Below are 13,989 nucleotides of genomic sequence, written 5' to 3' on the forward strand. Positions count from 1 at the left end.
GTTCTTGTTAATAAATTAGTATATATCTTTGTAACGTGCGTATTAATCACAAATTAATAGATGCGACAAATAATGTATAGTGCTATGTAAGTAACGTATTTTACTCCTACATATGTAAGCTCTCTTGAATGAGTTGGGATGAATGAAGTCATCATACATAAAGAAATCATATTTCCATCAATGAAGTTGACTTGGGGTGTGTATATATACGGGGGGGGAGAGGTCCAGACTCCCATGGTGAGTTAACGAAGAACAGAAATTAAGAGAGAGGAGACGGAGACGATGAACAACGAAGCGCGTCTGAATTGCGGCATTAACATGCCAGTCCTGGGACTGGGCACTTATTCCTACCCTAACGATAGGCAGACGACAGAGGTGGCCATCGATATGGCACTCAAGGTACTTTTTTTTCTGGCTCTTCCTATCTTTTCATTTCAAGTGCAGTGCATTGCGTTGCAGTCCATCTCCGATGGACACTGGAGCGCTAATGATTGCACTAAATAAAGCATGGCTAACCCACTTGATTAGAGCACTAGTTTTGGTCTTCAATGGCTTAATTACCTCTTCATGCATGCCTACGTGTATAGGTTCTGAGTAATTAATTACCCATATGGACAGTTTGCTTGCATAATAAATTCTTCCCAGAAATCCATTCAAACACCGGAGTAAAAGCTTTTTGTTCTGGTTACCTATGTTTTTGCGTGAAATGTCGAAAACTTGTTGGTTTGTGGCATTGCAGATGGGTTACAGGCATTTTGACACGGGCAAAGATTACGGTTCTGAGCCGGCGGTGGGCATGCTTTGACAGAAGCGATTCTTGATCAAACAGTAGACAGAGAGGGGATTTTTTGTTACATCTAAACTGTGGGGGAGTGATCATCATGATCCCGTCTCAGCACTCAGGCAAACTCTAAAAGTAAGTAGGAGCACATATATAGCCATCCTTGAGAGTTGGGTTCCATGCATCAGGTTCCTAGCTCCATTTGATTAGTACCTACAGTACCTTAATCAAATGAAGCTCCATTGAAATTGAATTCACTGAGTATATACGCAAATCTAGCTTTAGCTGCATGTGGGTGGTGGGGCTTTTGGGTCTAATCTATTTTGAACCAAGATCATATCGAATCTCTCATTATATATATATAGATCTAGCTAGCGTAAACAAGATGTAGAATATAAGATCATAGGCGGCCTCTAAGATGCAGGGGATCGATGAGGATCTTGAAAATATTCGACTAGGATCTTCTTGGGTTTTCAAGTGCTTTTTGCTTCTTGTTATAGGAACATGAGCATGGAATATTTGGACATGTATCTAGTGCACTGGCCGGTGAAGCTGAAGCCTTGGAATTACTCCGCCGTGCCTCCTGAAGATGACTTTGAGCCGCTAGACCTTGAGTCCACATGGGCCGGAATGGAAAAATGTTTGGACCTGGGATTGTGTAGGTGCATCGGCGTCAGCAATTTCTCCAGCAAGAAGATCCAAAACTTATTGGATTTTGCCTCGGTACCTCCAGCTGTCAATCAGGTACCCTATTAAAAAAAAAAAACGCGTGAACAGTTTAACTGTCTTGAGAGGATTTGGAGATTTTCTTTAGCAAACTTGTTCTTGGAATTTTGTTGTTATAAGAAACTAATTAAGTGAATTAATATTCAAATGAGAAAACAATTAATTACAAGCAGTAGAGAGGACAATTGGGGGGCTTCTTGTTTTATTTTGTTTTTTTCTTCACTGAGAAAACCCCAGAAAGAATATAATATCAAAATAATTTAAAATTGGTCTTGTCAAGCTTGTGAGTTAGGTTAATTTATTAAAGTTAATTTTTTTATATATATAAAAAAGACTGCTGAAATCAACTTGTAAAATGAGGTCTCTCAGCCATGTTCTATAAAAATATCAAATAAATTTGATCCATCTCATATTTTTTATCATTTATATATTATTTTTTATAGCGATTGAAATTACATTTTCAACAAATTTAAATTTTTTTTATTTAATTTTTATTTAATATTTTTAGATGATTTTGATGTATTATTAAATTTTTTTAAAAAATATATTATTTTAATATATTTTATAAGTAAAAAATTACCACTACAATACTCTCAATCAATCTAAATCTACTTCCAATGAGAATTATAAAAAAGCTTACTTATGATCATATGTACAGCTAATAATAATAATGAAAAATGTGTGAGGATAGTCAACTACAAGAAGCCACATAAACATAAATTAATGCCCTCCAAACGATATGAACCATCTCTTCTCTTACTTGATGAGCACATAAGGTGTGTTTTCTTTCCTTAATTTCATAGGTTTGGAAGGAGATACAGTAATAAATAGCAATCCTATGTTTTTTTTTTTTTTTTTTTTAATCGAGTATTGAATTGAATGATGAACTGTCTGGCAACGGTACGTGCAGGTGAAATGCATCCAATGTGGAGGCAAAGAAAACTAAGAGTTTTTTGTGCGGACTGCAAGATCCATGTAAGTGCTTATTCGCCACTTGGTGGCCCTGGAAATGCATGGGGAACAACCGCCGTGGTTGAAAATCCAATAATACAGTCCATCTCTCGCAAGCACAAGACGACCCCAGCTCAGGTAAAGCCCACGAATCTATCATAATAAATGAATTAATTCTGCTCTCATACATTAAGGGGCCTCTGAAAACAAGCTTTCGTCATGAATCTTTGAAGGTGGCGTTACAGTGGGGACTGTCAAAGGGATCAAGCATGATAGTGAAGAGTTTTAATCAGAAGAGGTTGAAGGAAAACATGGAGGCCTTGAATGTAAAACTGGATGCTCAAGATCTCACTGACATTGAGAAACTGGAGGAATGGAAGATCATGAGAGGAGAATTTCTTGTTAACGACTCAACGAGTCCTTACAAGACAATTGAAGATCTATGGGATGGTGAGATTTGACACGCCACCCCGCCATGCTTACGCTCCGCTGCCCTTGTGGCGGCTATTATTATGTATGCTAGCATGCCAAGACAGGCATGGCCGTTGTTCCGTTCATATTGCAGCAGATAGTTAATGTAATCTGTGCGACGTGGGAACAAAGGAAATATGATAATCTCAGCTCCATTTGATTAGTGTAAACTTAGCTAAGAGATCTCTATGCTTTAAGGAGTTGTGCATTCTTATATATTCACCCAAGTATTCAGATTTACTACCCATCGTTATTCTCACGAGCAAAGAAAATCTGTTGCCTGCATCTGCATTCATATATATTCACCCAAGTATTCAGATTTACTACCCATCGTTATTCTCACGAGCAAAGAAAATCTGTTGCCTGCATCTGCATGCATATATAGCCTCCAGAGCAATGACCATAGGACCATTGGAATTGAATCCAGAGGGTCGTTTTGCTACCTTACATACCGGTATTTTAGACTTTGCCCAGAAACGGACTTGAGGAACCAGGTTCTAATGCAAATTCGGGGCTGAAACCATGCATTAACCACAAGTGCGAAGAACAATGACAAAAGCCATATCAAAATCATCGACGTTTTAGATATACCTCGAGCCCCAGGACCCTTATTCCGTTATGCATGTGCATTGGATTCTTTCTTCATCCACGTTTGCATTTGCAGAGATATTTAATGGAGTATTTGAGCTAGCATAAAACTCCACTCGTACCAAGCACGCACGCAATGCAGTGGGAGGAATCTGCATTATTCTCCACTACAATTTCACACGCAAGAAACGCACAACCAAAGGAGATGATGAGACAGCTGAAATGCTTTTGAGATCTAGTGGGTCAGCTAGCTAGGAAAAATTAAGGCTTTTGACAGGAAACAATACGGGTTGTTCTCGACCCTTGAAATTAATAAAATACAGTTTCACTCTTTCTTCTCTCTTTTAACTATTTTCTTTTTCCCGCAATCTCTAAGATTAAAATTAAAAAGAAAGGTCCGCCGGACGGGGACTTATCCCGAGTAACGATGCACCACCAAATGCTTCGCTTAGTCAGAAACCGCATGGACTATTGGAGATTGGTTCCTGGCACGTAGATCTTCCATTACTGAAAGGACTGAAAACTATTGCATTATTACTAAAACACTTTCCAACCATCATTAATTAATCATGGTGACTAATGGGCTTTGTGAATTCTTCGGAAGTGGACTCCCACAGCTTCCCCTGCACCAACTTGATTAAGGCTAATTTTGGACTTCACCGGCTGAAAACCTCACCTTAGCTTTTGAGTAATTAGAGAAATGCCCATTTTGCTTGTATAACATCTTCTTCTTCTTATCAATCCATGCAAGCACCTAAAATTAGTTTTTACTTGTTACCATATTTTTGCTTGAAATGTTAACTTTTTTCTGTGGCATTGCAGATGGGTTAAAGCCTTGAAGGCATTCTGAGATTTCTTACACAGCAAAGATTTATGGTTGTGAGCCAGTTGTAGGAACAGAAACAGTTCTTGACCAAACAGCATAAAGAGGAGAAGTTTCTGTTACATTATTACATCTTAGCTTCAGGGGAGTGATCATCATCACGCTTTTGCCAGCTCCAAACAACTGGGTCATTATACCTGCCAAATTATGGCCAAAACAACAAATGAAAAACAAATTTCAAGTCAAAAACAAATTCAACCTGTAGCCAAACACATGAATATGGCGGAGCTTTGCCTGGATCTTAATTCACCAATGATAAATAGCAGACATATGCCGATTGCTGGAGGAAGTGCGAACTGAAGCAGAAGAACAAACTTATACAGTGGATCAGAGTGCAACAAGCCAAAACGGACTGCATATTTAATGATAAGTGCTCCCAAAATCGCCATATTAATAGTATACCGGACTGCCACTATTCCGACAAGCACCATGAGTGGCACCTTTGACCCTTTCAAACCTAAGAGCATCAACGGTGATCATTATTTCCATGTTCCCAACAATTCTACGAGTGAATGAGAAGGCGCTTGACAACATTCAAAATGGTTAAGCATACCCTCCAGAAGATTTGCTCCTCTTCTTAGTTTTGGACCTATCCATCCAGTTCAAAAATGTACATACTAGGCTTTCACGTGTTCCTAATATAATAAATCTGTTGTTGATCAATCAGAACCTCTTGCATTAAGGACTCTCTACTGCCTATGTTGTCACTCATCTGCTGCTGTTTCCTTGCTTTCCTAACACATCTTACTCTGTTGCTTTCTCACCCAAAGGAAGCTGCAAGCAATTTTTTTCGGCTGACAGGGGCTCATGCTTCTGAACTTCCCCTGCCGGAGCTGCTGCTATTTTTGTAGGCTTACTTTGCCTTTTGCTGCTATGCTTTTTATCTTCCAAGGAACTAAAATGACCAAGTGGTGACAAAGGATTTTATTCGACAGTAGAAGTTCAATATTGGTGGTGGTTTTTCACCTTTATCTTGCCTGGAAATTAAATTAAATGGGGTTGAGAGGCATTTTTTTAGACCAGTTTATGGTTTTTTTTGAATTAACAGATTGATTTTTGAGGTTTTTAAGGTGTTTCATGTGTTTTTTTTTTTTTTCAAAATCAATTAAAAAAAAATAAAACTTTGAACCCAAAAACACCTCATCCTGATTTTTCATCCACACGCATGTGGTTGGAAACTGGACTGGTACTCAACGTAATTTATTGTAATTTATATTTTTTATTTGATATAAATAAAATGTATTTGTTATGATTTATAGTAAAAAAAAATTGTTTGTAATTAATGAGAAAATATTAACATCTAAGATAAAATGTATATGCATAAATCCAAAAGAAATGTGGTATTAAATATCTCAATACTTATCTAAGTAGCATTAACTCTTTCACGGCTTTTAAAGTTAGTAAAAAACTAAATAAAGAATCACTGGAACAATTAAATTTATAATTTAATTCTTGGATGTGTGGTTTAAAAATATTGATTTGTTTGTGATTTATTTAAAATTAATGTTTCCTAAGAAAGAAAATAAATTATTACTCTTTTGCATTTTCAAGAAAAGAATTAAAATAAGAGTTTTTTCTTTACCCAAAGTCTACTCCAAATTGAAAGCAAGCACTCCTTTACTAAGAAGAAGACTTGACGATCACTCCTATAAATAAATATACTTTACTGCGCCCTCTCCCGCAAAATATCAATTATTTAGGGTTTTTTTTTTGAATCTTGTTCGTTTTTAAGTTTTTCTTACGTGCCCATATTTATACATATAAAACCCTAGCTAGTTTCAACATATTGAGATATCTGACGGTTTGCTATTTTGAAAATTTTCTGGTAGTGCTCTTTTCAGTTTTCTGTTTTGATTTTTTCTTCGCTATTCAGTCAGTTTTAGATTATCTTGCTCAAAAGAGATCAATCAATTAAGTCTTATCAGCCATGGATGCACGTCAAGATTCTGTGTATTCTGCCAAACTTGCAGAACAGGCGAAACGCTACAACGAGAGATGTTGGATCACTGAAGTATATTGCAAAGCTTGACGTTGAGTTGACAACCGAGGAGCGGAATTTGCTACGTATTGGATGCAAGAATGTGATGGGCGCAAGAAGAGAATCATGGAGAACGCTGTCATCCATAGAGGAAAGGGAACGAGCCAAAGGGAACGAAGGTGATGCGAAGAGGATCGAGGAGTATAGACGGAAGGTTGAGTCCGAACTCACAAGTATATGCAACGATATCATACAATTGATTGATGATCATCTGCTCCCTTCAACTTCCCTGTGTGAATCCTGTGTCTTCTATCATAGGATGAAGGGAGATTATTTTCAGGTATCTAGCAGAACTCAAAGGTTGGCATCGAGATGGAGAAGGCTGCTTCAGAGGCGATGAAAAGCATATGATATAGGCGTTAAAGCTGCATCCGAGTTGGCTCCTACAAATTTAGTTCGATTGAGCTTGGCTTTGAATTTCTCAGTGTTATTTTATGATATCATGAAGTTTCCTGAGAAGGCTTTCTTTCTTGCTAAGAATGCTTATGATGAGGCTATCCCAATACTCGACAATTTGAATAAGGGAATCACAGAAAGACAGCTATGTTGATATTGGAGATTCTTCTAGACAACGTCAAGTTGTGGAGTTTATGACATCTTAGAGAATTGATGAGATGATTCTTATAACAGTTGCAGGAGTTAGTTCTTAGTGTGATGATTTTTAGGTAAAATGCATGCTGTTTCAGTTTTTTTTATCAGATAAGTATGCAATTCTATTTGAGTTGTATCTCAGAACAATTTTGTTTTTAGCATTATTAATGGAAGTGTTTGAGCTTGAACATGATTTTCCAACCTAGCTTTTCTAGAGGACCTAGATTGAATAGCTGTAGGGCTCAAATTTCCCATTGCACGCACAAACTAGTCACTTAAGGTGCTAACAAAAAAAAAAATCACTGCAACTCTGTAAGATTTCAGGGAACTTTCTTTTGTTGTTTTTTGAACAATGAGTTGTGTTTTCAGCTCTTGATCTCGCTAGCAATTGTGACTAGAAGATGTTCCTCTTCTAGTATTTTTGCTATTGTTGCTTGTGGACTTTCTGCATCGGAAGGCCTTGAAATAGTTGCTGAATCTCATATTTCCTGCTGCCAATATAATGATTTGTGTATCAACAGTCTTGGTTATCTTGACAGTTACCTTAACACAAGGGCAAAATGGCTTTTTTATTATTATTATTTATTTTCTATATGGTGCCTTTTAAATTAATATTGTGACTGAGCAATAAAGAGTAAGGAATGGATTGCCGAGTTCCATGTTAAAAGCACGTAATGCAACCTGGCTCTGGCTGTCTTGTACGCTACTGGGAGCAAAGAGGTGGCTTTGGCTCTTGCAAATGAAACCTAGAGATTTGTGGCTTCGTGTTCCTCTTCATACTTAGCTCTGTGACTAGAACTTGCTTTCTATCATTCTCTGAATGACAAGATAGGTCCCAAAAAAATGAAAAGAAAAGGAGGAAATTAACTACAGAGGGCATTTCAAAATCACAAACATGTTGGTACTGAAATTTTAACATGGCATATCTATCTCTAGTTGTGAGAACCGAATTTGGTAAAAAATGTCTTTGATACAACAAATTATCTTAACCGAATTTGGTGGGCATTGCTTGAAGTTTGGTCCATCATATGGGGCGGCCAAATTACAAGAACTTGCAAGTGCTGCCATCACAAGAAGCTGCGGAAACTCTTTCGTTGTCTGATAGTAGCTTCCCATTGCCTGGTAGGTTTTTCATCAAAATTCTGCATCAAGTGTCATGGCAGCTAACTTATGCTCTGTACAAGAAGACAGGACTGTTCAAAGCACGCAGGTAAAAGTCGTAACCACGCAAGAGCTAGTCAAGTTATGTGCACAAAACCAAAAAACCACTCGTATGGGCAGCAAAAATCAGAAGTTATGAGCAAGATATTTTTTCTGGTAGGACACTGCTTTCCATTCAAAATCGATTAAATGCATTTGAAAGTGCATTGCATTTTTATACCTGCATGCAAGGCCCGATTCATACCAGTCCTGCTCAAGCTAACATTCTGCAGGTAATCTAATTTTGAGCTTGAATGTCTATCATTTTCACTGGACCCGATGAAATGCCAATGCTCAATACTCTGGATAGTGAAAACAATTAGCAAGGAGAGATTTTTAGAAAAACAAGATAAGCTGGTCAAGGAGATAACTAGAAGAAAAATCAACTGCTAATAAGTTGAGGGATCATTTTCTAATGTTCAAGGAAACAAAAACAAGTCAGCAAAAACTGGTGACACCTGATGCTTGAATGCTATTTCTTATTGTCCACAGTACTGGAAAGAAATGGATGACTAAATCAATCAAAGACAAATACTTCCTAATTTTTGTCAAACCTAACCATAATCTTTGGTGAAATGGCTACCACGTCATTGGAGAAATAAGAAAAGGAAAAATACGAAATAGAAAGAATGAAATGTACAAGATGAAAGAAGATGAGAACTGTTCAGAAGATAATGAAGCAGTAAATTCAACTGCTCACAACTCCAAGGACAGCAGCTTTTCAAATTCCTTGCTGATGTGGGAGGGCAACAGCAATACAATCTCAGAACAGGCAGTTGATCCCCAAGGCATTCCAATTTTCCAGGTGAAACAACAATGTTTGGTGGTCAACGCATTTCTGATACACAAAGCTGATTAGAAAACTTTACCTGAAGAAAAGATAGCCATGAAGCCAATCCAGTGTTTGAGGGAATGTTGTGGCTGATATATTGGCAACAGTCAGACCCTGTTCCAAGAAAAACTTGATGGATTTTAAGGCAGGAAAATAAAGGGTGGGAAATGGTACTTTATAGAAACTTTCAAACACATAATTAAGTTCAGAGAAGTCGATCTCAGTCAGATTCTGGTAGAAATGACATTCAGAAAAACAAATAACACTAAGAATAAAATTATACAGTCACCACCCGATTCTTTCTTGAGATTTAGTTTTGTTTTCTTCATTTCTTTCCTTTGAAGCTCAACTTACTAGTAAGAGCATTTTTGGACTAAATCATAGATTTGGACAAACCAAAACACGTATCTTTCAAACTGAAAAGAAGAGTCATATATCGAGTAATTGAAATAGATCACCCAGCCTCCTCACTTCAATTTAAATGAACCATTAATGCTCTCCAGCCAAAATCAAAAATCTTAGTGCCCAAGCATGACAATGATTCATGGAATTTGTATATTGCTATGGCCCAAGCATATGATATCATGAATAACAGTTCCCCCAATTTGTCGTCAGTAATTTTCGATGTGCAATTTTCAACAAAAATATGCACCTGATTTTCATTGACTTTATTGTCCAAATTAGCTACTTGGCCATGTCGTCAAATACAACAAATCTAAAAATAAGACATCAAAGCAAAACTTGTTCTCTATCAACATCATAATCCAACTTTTGAGCACAATATTACTAAATTTAGAATCAGTTATTTCAAAGTTATTAATAAAGAAGCAAAGCCACAAAACTCTATTGCATGCTGTTAACCAACAAACACACGTGGAAAGCAAACCTGTGACTTGAAAGAGCAAAAGGTAGTCCTGGAATGATTTTCAAATTGGTAATTAACCTATCCTTTTCCTGAAAACATAAAACATGTATATGTAAACACTCTGAATAATGAAAAACAAGACGATCAGATGAACATTTGTGAAAATCGGTGAAGAATCAACACAAGGATATGGAATGAAAGAAAATCAATCCGAAATTCTTTCTAGAAAATCTTGCCTCACTTTTGACCTGAACAAAGGGGCATAAATGTTTCTCTTCGATACTACTACAATATGCTTTTTTTTGTTACCAGGCAACTGCACAATGGTAAAATAATTTATGGGAATACCTATATAACCAATGTATTAAAATTTATATTTTGCTAAGAAAAAAACTGAAATAAATTTTATATTCTATATTTTTTTGTTAGCAAGCAAAGTGTTGAAACTAGAAGCTTGTTAGTGAGATGATACTAAGGTAGACTTTTATTTATTGAAGTGAATAAGGAGGTACATGTCCAGCCAGCTTCCATGTATTAAGCAAAACAAAAGTGTTAAGAGAGAAAACGAGAAGCTATTATCTGTCATCTTAATCCAGTCCAGAATTATTTGAACTTGGCAACAATCTTGGTTGCTTTGCAATTTTCTATTGTTGATCCACTTCACAGCGCACGAATATGTCCAGGAGTTACTGCATTTTCCATCGATGCTTGATCTTATTACCATTCATTGTTTCATCATGCTAACCATTTGTGCTAGAATTTTTCAAAATGCCTTCTATCTTTAAATTTCAAAAACTTGGGAAGTGCTTCAAAACAGAGTCATTGACCATTCAATTGACTTATGCTTCTATTTTTGTTTTTGCACTTGAATGAAAAAACCATGTTACTTCTTACAACTTGCACTAATTAACCACATTTTCAACCAAGATCTTATTAAGGTATTGGCTACCAATGAGATAGCCTCTCACATCCCCTAAATTCCACCCATCAATCCCCAGATATGCATGTACCTGACAATGTGAGGCCTCCTATTTGGAAACCCAAGTTTAATCATGAATTGTCTCGTTGATTGTTTGCTAATATTTAACCCTTTTAGTTACTAAAACTTGGTGAATAGCTAAGTTTTGACATTGGAAAATGACAATAAAGAACTCAGCAGCCTTTGGTACCTCAACAGGGCAATTTATCACTAAATAAACGAGTTGAGATCCACTCCTCAAGTAATGCCTGCACACGAAAAGAAAAGATGATAGACAAGACAAATAATAAGGATATAAGATTTAAATATGCAACCTTGAAAAAGGTGAAAAATAATGTGGGAGGGAAGTGGGACAAATATAATTCCACATATAGGGAACAATGTACCATCCATTTGATAAATAATGAGGGAAGGGAAGTGGAACTATATAATTCTGATATAGGAACAAGTACCATCCATTTAAATCAAGAATATGAAGAAATTTTTGACACATCAAGAATAGAAGCAAACCTTATGATCGAATTCAGCCATCTTCAGAACTATTGGTATAATTATTGGTTCAGGACCAGATTTTAAAGCTAACAGAAGTCTTATCTATCTCCCTCAAGACCTTTAACAGTTTCACCTGCATGAACAAAAAATCCAGGAATGGAAACTGTCACCCCCTTAAGTCACTCATGCATGCATTCAAACTTGTCATCAAGCAAAATTACAAGTTAGAACTTGTCATCAAAGGAAAATTATAAGTTAGAAGAGACTAATAGAATACTGGGCCTTGTTATCAAAAACCCAGAGTGAGAATTACCCTTTATTCTCAACAATGCTTCCAGCTTTATCTCTAGATCCCTGAGAATCCACAACTTTATTCACCTGGTTAACAGATTTCCCTTCTTCTGAGGCCAAAATCCCCCAAAGAGTGCAGTTGATATTTTCAGTATTGGTTTCTACTAACACTTGTGGAATTATTTTCCATCTGTCTAGCAGGATCGTACATCCTGGATCATTGAAACAGGGTTCATCTCAGATTTTTTCTGGTATTTTCGCTGGTAATTTATTTTTTCTTCATCCATCAAGTAAAATTGCTTTGGATCCAAATGTATCCCCTGTCATTATTTTGTTCAGAAACAACTGCAGATCAAGATAAGAGTCGCTTGGAAACATTTACCATGCCTATCAATCTGATAACAAGGCATCTCTAAAATATAACAAAATGTTCCACCAAAAAAAAAAAAGTTTGTGTATTAACAAGTCAGTTTAAACAGTCATTTCAGTTTTTTTGTTTTAGTCACAACCTAATTGCACCAGATCTGAACACAAATCCTCTCTTGCACTACCGTCAACTTAGGCAGCAGCATCAATAGCTGGTCAGAACTACACTTTTTTTTCTGACTCCCACAGGGAATAACAGAAGGCATAAAACTTTATTCATCTTTTCAACATCAATTAGTTCCCGAATCATCTTCTTTTCTTGATAAGTAAGAAAATATTTATTGAAAAGAGACTACAAGATTATGAAAGCAGGATAAGAAATCACCCTTAAGTGAAAGTGCAATTGATACAAAATCGAAAACATAATTAGCCCTCCTGAGCCATTAAAAGTCAAATAAGTAAAAGGCCCTTCAAAAGCCCCAAAAGGAATGTACAACAAGCCACTGGAGACTACACAAACATTTTTACAGTTTTCGTTTTATCTGAAGACTACAAATCATTGCAATGGTACCATACTTTTCATGGTATCAACAAATGATTACATAAGACCATTTAATGTATGGTTTGTTAGAATCTTTAGCAAAATGAAAGCGTGACAGCATGCGTGTGAGATGGTGGGAATATTATACAGCAGAGTGATCAACAAAGAAATAGGTGTTGACTGGAAGTTTTTGATGGAACCAGTCTAATCTAACAACCAACAGAAAAACAGAAAATTAGACATACCTTCAATTATTATTGGCCTTTCCATCTTTCATTGCTTTCTTCAAATCACCAGCCAACCTTTGATAGCAAGCATTAAATTAACAAATCAAAAACCCATGCGCTTGCAGAACATCTAGCCAAATTAAAACAATTTTCCAGGGGAACAAAGAACACCTTTGAAATCCAGAAAAAAATTACAACCACGCATGAACATGAACAAGTTGCGAGGGAAAAGAGAATTATTTCAAATAAGAAAGGAGATCAAAGAAGCACGATGGCAAAATTGACAGACTACCTTTACGAACAATTCTGCATTCTCACAAAATTCAGTGATTAACTCCTCAGAAGAGCTGAAATTCTCGTGCCCATACAGGAGTAGAAGCCAATGGTGCACTGACTCAGATAAATAAAAAGAATAAGCGATTTCGTACTGCAGAGATAAAAAGAATAAGCGCTAGCTAGCATGACAATAATCTTCATCATAGGATACAATATGTACTGGAGACAACAATATAGTGACAAAAAAATTGAAAACTAGTATATATATAGTTTTCTGAGTCCTTATTCCAGTCAAACAAATGTTCTATGCTTGTAAAATTAAGGAATCTTCCTTATTACAAAAACTTCCCTTGCTCCTTTTTTGGATGGCTCAGTATGCTGCTCGATATTCTTAATTCCTCTAGATAGAAATGCTTCTAACATCAGAAATAGAAACCATGGAATTAAAAATAGAAAGGGAATAAACATACTCAGTTGATGTTTCGCAGCAATTCATACACCATATCTGTCTGCGACATTAAAAATAAAAATAAAAACCCATATGTTTCAAAAGGCATCAGTATTGAACCCCAAACAAAATTGATAGAATGAAAAGACAATAAGGAAGGCGAGATGCTTCATGTTGCTAGGTGGAAGGCAGCACCTGTAAGACATTAGGCAAAATTCAGCCGCTTGTGCGAGTTGGGTAGCTATGGTAAGACTTCCCAACACAGGCAGTTCCACAAACAAGGATCACCAAGGGCACTCTTTGATGAATGAAATCTAAAAAAAAAAAAAAAAAAAAAAAAAAAAGCATATGACCAGGAAAAAAATAATTTTTTTCTTTTTTCAAAGTTAAAAATCAGAAAAACCTTTCATTTTTTGTCATTTAATTTGAAGAAAGTGATAATA

General features: G+C 36.3%; 2 long non-coding RNA genes and 2 pseudogenes across 2 annotated transcripts; 2 read left to right on the forward strand and 2 right to left on the reverse strand.

The window, feature by feature from the left end:
* The first annotated feature begins 282 nt into the window (after window positions 1-282).
* LOC118036114 (NADPH-dependent aldo-keto reductase, chloroplastic-like) lies at window positions 283-2,999 on the forward strand (annotated as a pseudogene).
* Window positions 3,000-6,327: 3,328 nt separating this feature from the next.
* Window positions 6,328-7,032, forward strand: LOC118036091 (14-3-3-like protein D pseudogene; annotated as a pseudogene).
* Window positions 7,033-7,884: 852 nt separating this feature from the next.
* Window positions 7,885-8,484, reverse strand: LOC118036033 (uncharacterized). The gene is made up of 2 exons (XR_004685297.2): window positions 8,411-8,484; window positions 7,885-8,204 (listed from the first exon to the last, which is right to left on the reverse strand). It is a non-coding gene; the product is annotated as an uncharacterized lncRNA (long non-coding RNA).
* A 2,610-nt stretch (window positions 8,485-11,094) lies between these two features.
* LOC118036092 (uncharacterized) lies at window positions 11,095-11,532 on the reverse strand. Its single transcript, XR_012171321.1, has 2 exons — window positions 11,416-11,532; window positions 11,095-11,153 (listed from the first exon to the last, which is right to left on the reverse strand). It is a non-coding gene; the product is annotated as an uncharacterized lncRNA (long non-coding RNA).
* Between the last annotated feature and the right edge of the window lie 2,457 nt (window positions 11,533-13,989).

The sequence above is a fragment of the Populus alba genome, chromosome 1 (genome assembly GCF_005239225.2).
Source record: "Populus alba chromosome 1, ASM523922v2, whole genome shotgun sequence".
In the NCBI taxonomy this organism is placed as follows: domain Eukaryota; kingdom Viridiplantae; phylum Streptophyta; class Magnoliopsida; order Malpighiales; family Salicaceae; genus Populus; species Populus alba.